We start from the raw sequence: 14658 nt of genomic DNA on the forward strand, positions 1-14658 counted from the left end.
GTGTGGAAGGCCCCCTGGGAAGGCACTTGAGCATTCTATATTGGCTCCTCTTGCCCTTTTTGCCAAGAGGGACCCTCTTCTCACAATCCAATTGCCCACAGCTGTTGCCTGAGTTTTCTGTTCATGCTGAGGTTAAAGCCTCATAATGACTGGTACCATGGATCTGTCTCTCGCCCAATGGCGTGAGATGGGCCCTCCCTGGAGAAGAAACCTGGGTACCCCAAGATCTGTGATCAATGCCAGGGCCCCACCAGCAGGCGAGGGGATCCCAAGGCAGGTGCTGGGCATGGAGGCCATAGGGGCGTAGGCTACCAAGGAGACAGAACTGAACCTCACATCACCCTGCTTGGCCCCGGAGGATGGCTGGTTAGCCAGAGACGGGTAAGATTCCTCAAGGGAGGAACAACCTAAGACAGGCACAGTCGCAGAGGGGCCATCAGGAGAGAATTTGGGGGTCAACAGAGGTGGGGCACAGAACCTCACCCCCCCAACATTGCAGGGGCTTGAACACTCGCCCCTTCTGAGGGAGGTCTCCTGCCCCATGGCTGCTTCGCGCTTCCCATGCCAGCTCAAATCGGGACCCAGGTAACATACAGAGACTTGGCCCAGCTTGGATTGGGACCCAGGCAACAGAGAGTTGGCTGATGGCAGCTGCCCTATATCTAAATCCAGGAATGCTCAGGGCTTTCTCAAGGATGCAAAATAATCCTTTCCATTAATATTTACTGAGTAAACTAAGATTGTTGTTATTTAATGAGTATTAAATTTGACAGTAAAATAGTCAAGTTTTCAGATTAATTTAAATTGGCTAATTGAAAATAAATAAATATTCAAGAAAATGTAATTGTACAAAAGCTGTTCCTAAAGTATTAACCAAAATTTCTATTGATGGTTCATTTCATGGTAAAATTACTTAACATGCAATGAACCTAAAGCAGTCATATTTTGTGCAGAAATTAAAATTTAAAGTTATCAAGACTGCATTATAAAAATCTTCCAAAACCTCCTAAAAATTAAATAAAAAAGGGGGATAGTGGAAAAATACCATGTAAGAAAAAATATCCTGTAAGTAAATTACATCTAGAAAAAATTTTTTACTTTGAAAATTAATTTTCATACAGCAGGACACCCATGAAAAACATATATGGTGTCAAAATAAGCCAAAGGAAAATTGTTTGGGCAAAAAATAAAGGATCCCAAGTAAAATTTATAGAAAAGATTCCTCTATTAACTTTTGGTCGAGAATGTGTTTGTATATTTTCAGAAAACAACTCCTAGACCATGTGGATTCCTGCAACAGAGAGGAATTAACAGGAATGCTCCAGCCATGAAGACATTTGGCCCTTGGGCATTTAGAAAAATAACCGACCTCGTAAAACAGCAAATAGATTCAGCTTTAGCAAAACCTATTCAGATTCATTATCAACGCCTGGGAATGGCCGATAGGTGGGACTCAGTTTACCAAGAGCGAGAAAACCTCCAGACCCAGACTCGCTCCTTCCCTACGGGGACAGCATCTTAACCAGAGGGATGCTTACCTACGCTCTGGCCAGAGCCAGAGGTATGGGTACCAAACCGGGTGCAAAGCAAAACATTGCAAGGGAAGGTTCAAACATTTTCAACCTCCTCTGGATTTCCCTGAGAGTATACCTGGTTTGCATAGAGGTTGACATCAATAAAAATAATGGCTCTGCCTCTCCTCCCCAAAAGATGTCAAGAGCCACACACGGTGGGTGTGCAAAGCCCACGGGAGGAACCAGGTCAATGTCTCCCCGGTTGGTTAAGGCCCACTCCCTTCTATTAAACAGAGAGGGAGGAGATGTCAGGAGCCAAGAGTCAATGACAAATTAATTCTAACATTATTTTAGTAAGCTAATGAAACAGAACCTCATGGAAAACTGGTCCTCACCATAGGCCTACTTCCTCATGCCTGAGGACAAAGCATTCTTCGCATAGCTGCCCTTCAACCGCCCCATCCTTTATCTATAGTCAACACCCTTTACGACCTTAGCCAAATTATCTAAGTCCACATGATCCGCTCAGCCCCCATCCCTCCTAGACATCTACTTCCTCATACCCCCTCCCCTGCCTGCAGCCCCTGCTGGCAAGCACTGATAGGTCCACAGTTCACTCCCCGCGCCCCACCTCCCACTCCCTGACTTGGATATAAGGCACCGCTGTAAGAATAAAAATTTGAGGCTTGATCAGAACCCATTTGTCTTGCCTCCATTCTTCGCGTCCCTTGTTTGTTTCTCTCTCTTAGGTTCGTCTCTGGTGTCCGTGTTGTTGCCCCGCGGGTCGGGGCACTCTCCAGGTCCATCCATGCTGTTGCAAATAGTAAGACTTCTTTCTTTTTTACAATTGTGTTGTATTCCATTGTGTAAATGTACCACAGTTGTTTTATCCACTCATCTACTGATGGGCACTTAGGCTGTTTCTAAATCTTAGTTATTCTAAATGGCACTGGTATGAACATAGGGGTGCATATATTCTTTCAGGTTTCTTAGGAGATATTACTAGGAGGAGGATCACTTGGTCAACTGGGAGTTCCATTTTTAGTTTTTTGAGGAAACTCCATACTGTCTTCCACAGTGGCTGCACCAGTCTGCATCCCCACCAGCAGTGCACGAGGGTTCCCTTTTTCCCACAACCTCGCTGACAATTGTTGTTTGTTGATTTGTTGATGATAGCCATTCTGACAGGTGTGAGGTGATACCTTCCTTGTCATTTTGATTTTCATCTCTCGGATCATTAGTGACTTTGAGCATTTTTCATATTTCTCTTGGCCATCTGTATGTCCACTTTGGAGAAATGTCTATTTAGAGCCTTTGCCTATTTTTAAATTGGATTCTTTGTCTTCCTTTTGTTAAGTTATATGAGTTCCCTATATATTTTGGAAATTAAACCCTTATCAAATGTATCTGGCAAATGTGTTCTCCCATGTAGTGGGCTCCCTTTTCATTTAGTTGATAGTTTCTTTTGCCGTGCAGAAGCTTTTTATTTTCATGTAGTCCCATTTGTTTATTTTCTCCTTAGTTTCCATTCTCCTAGGACAGTGGTCGGCAAACTGCGGCTCTCGAGCCACATGCGGCTCTTTGGCCCCTTGAGTGTGGCTCTTCCACAAAATACCACAGCCTGGGCGATTCTATTTTGAAGAAGTGGCATTAGAAGAAGTTTAAGTTTTAAAAATTTGGCTCTCAAAAGAAATTTCAATCATTGTGACTGTTGATATTTGGCTCTGTTGACTGAGTTTGCTGACCACTGTCCTAGGAAATGTATCGGTAAACATTGCTACAAGAGATGTCTGAGATTTTGTTGTCTGTGGTTTATTATAGGATTTTTACAGTTTCACATCTTACATTAAGTCTTTTATCCATTTTTTAGTTTATTCTTGTGTATGGTGTAAGTTGGTGGTCAAGTTTCATGTTTTTGCATGTACCTGTCCAATTTTTCCAACACCATTTACTGAAGAGACGGTCTCTGCTCCAATGTATGTTCCTACCTCCTTTGTCAAATATTAATTGAGCATAGTGGCTTGGGTTGATTTCTGGGATCTCTGTTCTGTTCCATTGATCTATATGCCTATTCTTGTGCCAGTACCAGGCTGTTTTGAGCACAGTGGCTTTGTAGTATAACAATATCAGGTACTTTGATTCCTCCAACTTTGTTCTTCTCAAGATTGCTGTGGCTATTGGGGGTCTTTTTTGGTTCCATATAAATTTTTGGAGTGTTTATTCTAGGTCTGTGAAATATGCCATTGGTATTTTAATAGGGATTGCATTGAATCTGTGGATTGCTTTGGGTAATATGGACATTTTAATGATGTTGATTCTACCAATCCATGAACATGATATATACTTCCACTTGTTTATGTCTTCCTCTATCTCTTTTTTCAACATCCTGTAGTTTTTGGAGTACATGTCTTTTACCTCCCCCAAGGAGGGTTCTTAAAGGAGCTCACTGACTTGAGGATTGAGTTACTGGATTCCATGGTGCTCTATTAGTCTCTCATTCCCCTGGTCTCAGCAGCATTTAGGTCAGTGATGGCGAACCTCTGACACGCGTGTCAGCACTAAATATTTAGTTTTTGGTTTATTAAATACAATTATATATAACAATTATACATTTATGTTATTTAAACTATAAATATCGCAAAATAATGTTTTTTCCTCAAAGTGACACACTACCCGAGTTATGCTCAGTTTTTTGGCGAAGTTTGACACACCAAGCTCAAAAGGTTGCCTATCACTGATTTAGGTAAAAGTCAGCACGAGATTTGCCCAAGATTTATCACTACTGATTTCTGTCACCCTTAGTTTTGGGAACTTGAGAGGCCACAGTAGGGGGCACACGGCAGCAAGCAGTGATCACAAATGTGGACTAGCATGGGCAGAAGCCAAGCGGGGCACACCCCTGATTTGGAAAGCCTAGACATATTCCACAGAATTGTGTAGAGGTAACTTAACTCACTCTTCCAGGCAATTCAAAATGTTCTAGAGAAACTGAAAGGTTTCTCGGAGGAGATTCCTGCTGATGGAAATAAAGTCTCACTACTATCTGTGTAGCTTCCCTTTCCTGATAAGATCAATTCCAAACATGATTACTTGTGCTCACAATTTGTCCTCAACCAACCTCTCTAGCCTCACATTTTACTCAAACCTAGGTGCTTGCTTGATGTCTCCTCAACAGAACTTCTGACTTAACACACCCATCACTTTGCAGGTGATCCCCTTCCTAGGGGCTGCCTCTCTGGCTTCTTATGCCTGGAGAATAGAAACTCCAAAAGCCCTCCTCTACATAGGCCCAGGATCATTTTCTGTATTTTCTCCATTCATTTATTAAGTTCATTCAATATTTAGAAAGCCATTGAATATTATTTTTGCCAGACTCTCTCTGAAGGCTCTTGGGAAGAATTCTTCCTGCCTCTTCCTAGCTTCTGATGATAGCCGCAGTCCTTGGCAATCTTTGACCCACAGCTATGTCACTCCAACCTCAGCCTCTGGCATCACCTGGCCTTCTCTGATCCCCTCTGTGTCTCTGTTTTCAATCTCCCTCCTCTTTCTCACATGAAGATAGCAGGAACCAGGTTTGGGGGTCACCCTAATTCAGTATGACTTCATCTTAACTCTCCTTTGTATTGAGGTATAATTGAGATACTATTCAATATTTATTGACTGCTGACAATGTGCCAGGGACCATGTGTAACATGTAGGGGTGGAGGGTGGGGGGATTTCCCTCTGATCTTTCAGGAGAAGAGTTTGGGCTTGTGGATAGAGTTGTAGGTCCAATGCAGAGCTCTGTGGAATTGAAATAAGGGACAATTGTAGACACCGGGCACATTCCACAATGGGGGCGTTGGGGTGCCCTGTGTGGTGATAGCATATGGCTCTCACCCCATGTAGACTGCTGCAACCTGGGTAGGACAGGTACCCTTTGGATGGGTGTTCTCCCACCTCACTGGGTAGTCCAGGAACAGAAGGCATTTGTGGGCCCAGCCTATCCCCATCTGCGGCAGTGGCCAAACCAGGTGGCCTGAAGAGGAACACAAAATCTTTGAGGACAGCTTCCCCATCCTCCCCTGGGAAGCCCCGAGACCCTTCCCTGGGGATCCAGGAGCAGCCATGCTCTGCCTGTGACATTAAGCAAGTGCCACTTCTTGACCGAGAAGGCAGGTTCCGTTTCCTGAGCCCAGTTGTACATTGGAGAAATATCCCAACTTCTAAAGCACCCGGGAAAGGTCCTCATCCCCCACTTGCCAGGGCCCTCTGTGCTTCTGTTAGATAGAACTTTTATTTCCTCCTCCTCTCCTATTTTTGATTGCATATACTTCCTCTATTTGCTGCCCCAATGGTCCACGCCACCCCCTACATGTCACTTCCACAAGAGAAATAAGCAAAGGTAAATGAACCACTTCTTCCTCGGTTCTTCCTCTGAGCTCTGCCCTTCCCTCCACCACTGCACGAGATACAGCCCATGGTGTTTGCCACTGTCCCTGTCTCTCCCCGCCACCCCCAGACTGTGAGCTCCCAGTGCAGGGATCCTGCCTGCTTCATCCCTGTCCCCTAAGCAGAGCCTGGTGCAGGGTACTTTTTTTTACTGTGTGAATAGAATACAGTGAAAGTTGGTTATGTCTCTGTGTTCTGATACTTACCTTGATTTCTCATTTGAAGTCTCTCTGGGTGAATACAAATGGAAAAAGTAGGTCGTATAGTCTGTTCTGATCTCCCCAAGCTGCAGAATTTCCTATTTTCAGCCTTGTGTTCAGATGATGGTGCACAATGAATGAATGAATGACAGAAGGGCAGGGCTGGAATGACTCTTAGAAGTCAGCTCAACCAACTCTCAGTGACCAGATGGCCCCTGAAACCTAAGGTCTGGCAGTGGGTCCCTGGCAGACCCATAAGGAAAAAATGCAAGTCTCCAGATTCTCAGGCACTGCAGCTCCTTCCACCACCTCTTTATTCAAATGTCTGTGCAAAGATGTCCAGCACACAGAGGGTTGGGGTAGAGGGGCCATCTTCCCAATGGACGCTCAGGTGTGCCACCAGTTCTATCCAGGACACCTGTGATTTCCCACTAGCATCAAATAACGTTTGCAAAGGACACTGAGAAAGGTTAGGAGCGCATGTCCAATGAATACAGGCAGCTCTGTCCCGCCAGCCTCTTTGCTTCCCTGGCCCAGGGCCATCCCTAGTTGGTGCTTCCTCCTGCTCAAGGAGACAGAGAGAAACCTGCAGTTCCTGCGGGGAGTTGGGCCACAAATGCAGGAGGAACACTTTCCTCACTGATGTTTCAGGATTGTTTCACAATCGCCAAACCGCCATCCACATGCCACCACCATCCACATGCCACCACTGGCTAAAAGGCAAAAAGTGCAAGTTCAGATTGTGTGTGTGTGTATGTGTTCAAACACACATAATAATGTTTGAAGGAAACTCAGACAGTGAACAGAATTCCTTGTAATGGCAGAGTGGGTTTTGGCCAAAAGAACATGTTTGGGAGAAGACAGGCTTATTCAAGTCAAGATCCATATGTCACCAGATAGGGGAAAATGTCACACACAGACATAGAATTGTGTTTCTTAAACACAAATAAATGTTCAATTAAAAGAAAAACTGGAAGTAGTATTGTTTTCCCCTTCTGCATTTAATATTTTGGGTGCTATGATGTCACAAGTTAAAAGCTCAAAAAGGGAGGTTTTTACCCATATAATAAAAGCAAAAATTAATAAGTTTTGTTTGCTCATTCACCTGTTTTTCCTAAAGGGATAGAGAGAGAACAGGAAACCTTCAAGGTAAGGGTGCCAAATAAAATACAGGTCCCTTAGATAAGTTTGAATTTCATATATATGACAAATACTTTGAGTATAATTATGTCCCAAATATTGCATGGGACATACTCATACCACAGAGTATTGGTTGTATATCTGAAATTCAAATATAACTGGTTGGCATGCAGTTTCACTTACTAAATCTGGCCCCACGGCGGTAATCGCATGGGCACTTTATTTGGGAAGACTGCAACAGTCTCCATGCCTCCTTCAACATCTCCCACAACAAGGTCAGACCTGGAAGCTGATCTAGTCCAATGTCTTCATTTTACAGATAAGGAAGCTGGGAGTGACTGGCTCAAGGTCACACGAAGATTCAGTGGCACAGCCAGGACACAAACTGCAGGTTGGTTTGCCATGAATGACAGAGGCTCAAGTTACCACCACTCCAGGATCAAGCAGATATAAAAATAATCTAAAATATTTAGACCTATATACTGAGAAAAGGTAAGTTAAAAGCTGAAGAATCACCTGGCAGGAGTAGCTCAGTGGTTGAACCCTTACATCTGCGGAACCCGTGTTTTTCTCAGAGGCACCTGTACATCGGAGGGTGGGTATCAATCAGTAAGACTCCAATGACATTCAGACTTGCCCAGTGCCCTGAGAACCCAAAGATCTGCTCTTCCTCGACATACCTGCAGTGTGGGATGGAAGAGTCCGCTGGGAAACGTTGAGGCAGGGCCACGTGACATGACTGTTTGCAAATTCCTCAAATTTTGAGGTTGAGGAACTGGACTCACAGAAATATCGCTCCTTTACCGGAGGGGCAAAGGGGCTTTTGTGAGGATACATTGCAAAAGGAAAGGAGAAATGAAGAAGATGGAGAAACCTTAGTCTTGTGTAAGCATTTCCATTTCAGATTCTTAACCTCTGCTCCTGGGTCTGTATCCCAGGGCCTAGTTCCCTCCCACAGTCCTGAGTGTCACCCCGTTCTCTCTAGGGAGCTCGGGCTTACCCTCCTGGGGCAGGGTAGGAACCTTGTTTCTGCCAAGGGCCATTTGGATATTATAACATCACCCTCAGGCCACACAAAACTATCAACTTCACAATCAGCCTACTAGCCCAGCCCGCATGGCTCAGTGGTTGAGCGTTGACCTATGAACCAGGAGGTGATGGTTCAATTCCAGTCAAGGCACATGCCAGGATTACGGGCTGGATCCCAGCGGGGGGCATGCAGGAGGCAGCCGATCCATGATTCTCTCTCATCATTGCTGTTTCTCTCTCTCCCTTCCTCTCTGAAATCAATAAAAATACATATTTTTAAATTAGCCTGCTCTATTTGGTCAAACATTTCATTAACTTACCCCCAATGCCTTGGCAGGGCCGGACCAAATGATTTTACGGGCTTTATACGGCCTGCGGGCTGGACGTTCCCCGCCTGTCCTAGGGCTCAGAGCCTTGCTCAGGACTGCCGCTGGCCAGGTCGCCTCTTTCATTTGAGTTTTGGAATGTAGAAAGAGTTCTCCCATCCATGATCTCATCTGCTCCTCTCTGTCACCCTGGAAATAAAGATATTGTCACACTCATACCCTAGATAAGAAGAGCAGCCGTAGCCCGCCTGCACAAGAAGGGAAAAGCCCATTTGCAATTATGAAATACGACTTAAGCTACTTAGGGATAAACGGAGTGAAGAAATTTCCTGTCACATTTATGCTTTTGGAAAACAGCATTTCCAGAGAGTAAGCAGAACCAAAACTCAGCATTCATTGCCTAATAACCACGGTTTTAACTGGATGGGATTTGATGAGATGCCCAAATTGGGCATGCCGTGTTTCTAGGCGAAAAGACTGAAAATTGTCATTTTGATTAGTTTTACTCAATAGATTTAGTCCTTTCATTAATCTTCATTAATGGGATGGGTAGGAAATGGAAAGCAACGCCAAAAGGATGCTTAAATTCCCCAGAATTAGAGAAATGTGACATGTAAATAAAAGTCCCCCCACCACCCACCCTAACCCCTTCCAAGTCTGTCTAGTTGAGGGAATAGAGTCATTTTTCTCCATTAAGCCAGCTCCACGGAAGATGTCAGCATGGAATTGGAGCCACTGTAGGCCAGGCTGTGCTGGAAGTGCCTGCAAATAAATTGCTTTGACCTGAGGCACTTCTACTTAGAATGGAATGAGGAGGCTGTGCTGGTTGCTTGGCACCCTCGTAGGTACACACTGGCAGAGATTTCCCCAGAACTCTGGAACAAGCAGATTGCTTAGCCACCCCCTCGTTTTACAGAGGAGGAAGTGGGGATCAGAGGGTGAAAGGCCTTAACTGGCCATGGCTGCTCTGGGGCCAGAAGCAAGGGCTGCATTTCTAACTCAGACTGCGGTGTGGCGTAGGCTGTGTGTGTGTGTGTGTGTATTGAGGTGAGAAGCCCAGGGCGAGAAAAGGATTCTTGGGGAGGTGAACCCTAGCCGGGTCTCACATGGTAAGCAGAAGTTGCAAAGATGGGGCACAGTGAGGGGCAGAAAATTGAAAGAGAATAGTTAAAGTGTGAGGTGAAGTCTGGGTGTTGAAGGGATTGCAGGAAGTTCAATTTGTCTGGGGAAGTGGGTGGAGATTAGGAGAGAGAAGGGCAGGGGCCAGATCAAAGACCCTGGTATTCATTCTAACTGCCCCTACCTGCTCTGTGTCAGCTGCTGGCTCCTAAAGCGTGTGGCCCAATCCCCACCAGCTGTCCATCCCCACACTGGGGATCTCAGCCACTCTGTCCTGTTCCCCAGTGCTGCTCACACCTCTATCGCCATCCAGATCAGGTCTCCTCCTCGAGGTCCTCACCCACCTCTCTCCATCTTCTCTTCCATAGGAGCAGAAGGACATGCTACCAGACGTCAGACCTCTGAGGGAAGGGGACAGGCAGTGAGAGGAGGAGAGCTGCGCATTCCCACCCCTTAAGAGAGTCACACCTTGGGGGAGTGCTCCTAGCAGACACTGGGGACCCCTTTCTCCCTTCAAGGCTTTACTCACAGCCCTGGAAGGGTGGAGGCCAAGGGGGACCCCTTGTGAAGCATGGTTGAAGTTTGTGGGGTTCCTTTCCAGGGCCCAGCCCTGCAATACTGCTCACCACCCTGACCCCAACACAAGCAGGATAGTCAAGCCATGCTGAGGCATCAGTACTCACCTCCCATATCGTTGGGGTTGGGTTACTGGGGAAACCAGAGCTCTTTGGAGCTGATGACTGCCCACCACTCCAGAATGGCGCCCCTGTGTAGAACTGGTCTCAGAAATGGCCCGTCCTCCGATTCAGGAAAGCATCACTGTTTTTGCTCGCTGTCTTTCATAGTTTGAAACTTTTGACTGGATGACGTTTGATTGCTTTGGGGAAAACAAAGAATTACAAAAAGCCTGGATTTGCATTGGTTTCATTTATTGCTAGTACTAGCTTACCAGACCAAAATGTGTATCTCTCTTCTCAGCTCCAGGGTCAATGGCACCAACTTAGTGGCTTGCAGTCAGCATGGTGGGGGAATTTGCACTATGAATAGTGACAGATACCTCAGATCACCACTGGTTTCATCTCACTCGAGCAGAAAACTAACTTCCTTTACAGATGAAGTACAGAATTCCAGTGCTTGGGAACTGCCTGAAAAGCAAGGAACATCACATGTTAAACACGCATTCTCCTGACAACCTTGGAACAAATAGACATCTTTTTGCTCCAGAACAGAGATTCTTTTCAGAGTACAATAACGAGAGACCTGAATTTGGAATCAGAAGGCACAGGTTTAAGTCCAAACCTCACCATTGATTAGACATGTGTTAGTAATCAATACATGTTGAGTTAGTCTTTGAGTATCAGTTTCTCTGTCTTTAAAATAAGGTGGACAAACAACTTCCCACCCTGACCGTGAGAACTGAACAAAATAATAGACACTGAATATAGAGTCGGGGCAAACAGCAAGCAGTTAGTAAGATGAATAACAGGCTAGAAAATATGGGAACCATCTTGCCAACCAAATGAGTCCTTCTCTTTCTTCAAGGGGAATCCATCCATACAGGTGAACTGAACATCACATTGACTTGGCACTTTCATCTGCATGCACGCATCATGGTGATCCGTGCCTGCTCAGCAGAAGGGCATGGGACAGCCAGGGGTGGTGAGGGGACTCCATTGCTATCCTTTGCCCGCTCTCCCGTGGGGCTGGTGATGACTCCCTGGGAGCTGTCCCTGCCAGATGTTGGCAAGCAGGACACATGACACATGGTAAGCTCCAGAAACTTATCCAGCTGTAGCATCGTTGATCTCTGGGAATTCTCTAGACTCATGAAGAAACAAACCTTATTATGAGTATGCCTTCTTCCTCTAAGATCTCCAGAGGAAGAACTGTCTGTTTGCTGGGAGTCGTAAATGAATGAGTCCCAGCAGAAGGTCCGAGGGGAGTGTGCCGGCTATTGCTGCTGCTCAACCAATTACTCTAACACTTAGTGGCTTAAAATAACCTCTTTGGTCTATTCGCTGATTCTGTGGGTTGGGGATTTGGAAAGGGAACAGGTTTGACTCTGCTCCCCAGTGTCTGAAGAGATAGCTGGGAAAACTCCAAGACGGGGTGACTCAGCAGCCAGGGACTGGAATCATCTGGAAGTATCTTCACTCACGTGTCTGGCGAGGACCTCAGCTGGTGCTGCTGTCAGCCAGAGGCTGCACGTGTCCTCGCCCTGTGGCCTGTGCTTCCCCACAGTATGGCAGCCTCGGGGCTTTCGGTGGCAGCTCAGGACTCCAAAGGCAAGCATCCCAGCTCCAAAACCAGAAGCCCACCTGGCTTCCCAGCCCCGACCTTTGATGACCTGGCCTCAGAAGTCACTGGGCGTCACTTTCTGCAGCATTCTGTGCCTTCTGAGAAAGCTGGGAGCCCTGCCCAGATTCAGGGGAAGGGGCATTAGGCTCCATCTCTTGATGTGAAAGTGATGAGGCTCTAGAAAAGCATGTGGAATGGGAGGTGTCGTTGAGGCCATCCTTAGGAAATACAACCTGTCACAGGTGGCAGCAGCAATTTCTCACGTGGGGCCTTCTTCACCTTCCCATCTGTGTGATGTGGAGCGCTACAGCTTTGATACCTACCCTTGGCCTTTATAGGAGGCTGCTCCTCTTCAAGCTCAAGGCTGACCAGGTCCATCATTCCTTCATGATATTGCATGCAAGCAGCTTGGAGGCCAAAGCCATGATTTGTTCATCTGGCATCTTCCATCCACATGCTGCTCCTGGCACAGAAATGGTTATTGAACTGGAATTAATCGGTTATTCAGGTATTAGAGAAAGACATAATAGTTTTAAGAAACATGTATATAGTGCTGCTAATATGCCAGGAATGGCTCTAATTATTTTAGAGATGTTAACTCATTTAGTCCTCTAAGGAGCTTTAGAAGGGAGGGACCACTGTTATTCTTATTTTACAGATAAGGAAGCTGAGGCACAGACAGCTTGAGTGACTTGCCTATGATAACTCAGCTAATAGGTGGCAAAGCTGAGGTTTGAACCAGCAGCCCTTGAGGCTCTGGTTCCTAGAGCCTGCACTCTTAGCCACCACATCACTCTACCTCCTGGGATGTGGGGACCCTGGTTAAATAAGTAGGCTAGCCCAGCAGGCCTGGCTCAGTGGTTGAGCATTGACCTATTAACCAGGAGGTCACGGTTCAATTCCTAGTCAGGGCACGTGCCCGAGTTATGGGCTCGATCCTCAGTAGGAGGCATGACAAGATGGAGCAGATTCTCATCATTGAAGTTTCCATCTCTCTCTGCCTCTCCGTTCCTCTCTGAAATAAATAAAAATATGTTTGTTTGTTTTTTTTAAATAACAAATAAGCAGGCTACTGGGGGTCTGATGGTGAGCCTGCCACCGCCTTGAGTAATGTAAGTCCTTGTCTCTGTGTGCGCATGCCTTCGTCAGTTACGCAGAGGATGAACTAGACTTCTCAGAGCCTCCAGCCATGCTACATACGCTCAGTCTTCACAGGGAACTAAGCCAAAAGCTGGACCTTTCATGATACAAGCTTTATGGTCCTCTAGAAAGAGCTTAGTGGGGACTTTCAAGGGTTATTGAGGACCCAGAGTCCTGGGACAAAAATGCTATAAACCAGAATACAGCACTCATTTCAAGTCATCTATCCTAGGAATGTTTGCTGAGCACCTGACAGATGTCATGTTAGCTGGGGGGATTCCACAGCGAGCAGGAGATATGCAGGAGGCGTGGGTTCTGCACAACCCCCCACCCCCACCCCCACCAGAATACAGAATCAGGAATTACAAGGGAACCCACTGAGACACAATGTTCCAGGCCACGCTCTTGACACCAAATGCTTGCCCGGCCTACACTCATTGCCCGGCCAGCAGAGAGAATGAGGACAAATGACCCCACGGTGGGATTTTGAGCCCCTCCATCTTTCCCTAGTGCAAGACAAAGTGACAGTGAGGACCACGGCGGAAGGCATCGCCAGGTGCCTCTCCGCTTAAAAAGGGACGGGAGGAGGAACGAGAAGGCCTGGCACGGTGGGCCTGCGATCGGGAAGCAGCAGGCCCGGAAGAGGCTACAAATTGGAGCCCTGCAGCCTGAGCTGCCTGCACTTGGCCCTGATGCCTGAACTGGCTGCCCCATCAAAAGCCGGCGAGGGAGAGCTGGTGAAAGGTAAATGCCTTCCATTTGCTCCGCTCGGCGGTGCTATTAGCAGCACACGGAAAGAATTTTGGTGTCAGGTTTTTATCCCGAAGCCTCACTCAGATAACGGGGTGTTTCGCTCACATAGCAATCTGCTTCTGATAGGATTCCCCTCCCGTTTTCAAAACTCTTCCTGCTTCCAGCCTCGCACAAGCCACGCTCTGCGCTCTCTTTCTCCATCTCTCCTCTCTCCCACCTTCCAAACAATGGCAGAGGCTCATTTTCTGAGCTCCCCTCCCCACCCCTGGTACTTCTTAACCACCTTCGGCATCAGTCTTATCAGTCTGTCCCTCGTAGAGGAGGCTGTGCAGGTCCAGAGGAGCACAGACACTGAGCCAGGCTCACACAGCTGGGTAGTGGCAGATGCCACCCACCCACATAAGTGCTACAGAAACTCTAAGTCACCAGAATCTTGCTCTTTCGCCTGAGCCGCTCCAATTTGTGATTCCTGTGCTTCATCACTCACCACAGATGTGTTCACATCATTTGGGGACGTTCCCAGGTAGTTTTGTGGCTTCTCTAAAACACTGGGAATTTTCCCCAGGAGGTAATTTTTCTAAGCTGAACACGGAGTCAGGGTTTTGTTGCTCTCGTTTAACATACAGTGGGGTTTCTGGTTATCTTGTTTTACTCGGTGTCACTGAGAACTTGCTACATCTACTTCAAGGGAATAAAACGATACCAGAA

General features: G+C 46.5%; 2 long non-coding RNA genes across 13 annotated transcripts in view; one reads left to right on the plus strand and one right to left on the minus strand.

The window, feature by feature from the left end:
- LOC307110632 overlaps window positions 1-14658 on the minus strand; it is a 135598-nt gene that overhangs the window by 6548 nt on the left and 114392 nt on the right. For 8 of the 12 annotated variants that reach the window (XR_013814465.1, XR_013814466.1, XR_013814467.1 and 5 more), the window contains 8 exons: window positions 12381-12520; window positions 10709-10904; window positions 10443-10636; window positions 10057-10160; window positions 8635-8829; window positions 7966-8105; window positions 7802-7866; window positions 6152-6858 (listed from right to left, as the gene is read on the minus strand). This is a non-coding gene — a long non-coding RNA (uncharacterized lncRNA). Of the gene's footprint in view, window positions 1-4212; window positions 5298-6151; window positions 6859-7801; window positions 7867-7965; window positions 8106-8634; window positions 8830-9943; window positions 10161-10442; window positions 10637-10708; window positions 10905-12380; window positions 12521-14658 lie in introns of those variants that run through there. The other 4 variants (XR_013814476.1, XR_013814470.1, XR_013814471.1 and 1 more) reach the window with 4 other exon arrangements.
- Window positions 2204-10449, plus strand: LOC307110634. The gene is made up of 3 exons (XR_013814477.1): window positions 2204-2337; window positions 7605-7676; window positions 10128-10449. It is a non-coding gene; the product is annotated as an uncharacterized lncRNA (long non-coding RNA).

Source organism: Cnephaeus nilssonii (genome assembly GCF_951640355.1).
Source record: "Cnephaeus nilssonii genome assembly, chromosome: 14".
NCBI lineage: Eukaryota > Metazoa > Chordata > Mammalia > Chiroptera > Vespertilionidae > Cnephaeus > Cnephaeus nilssonii.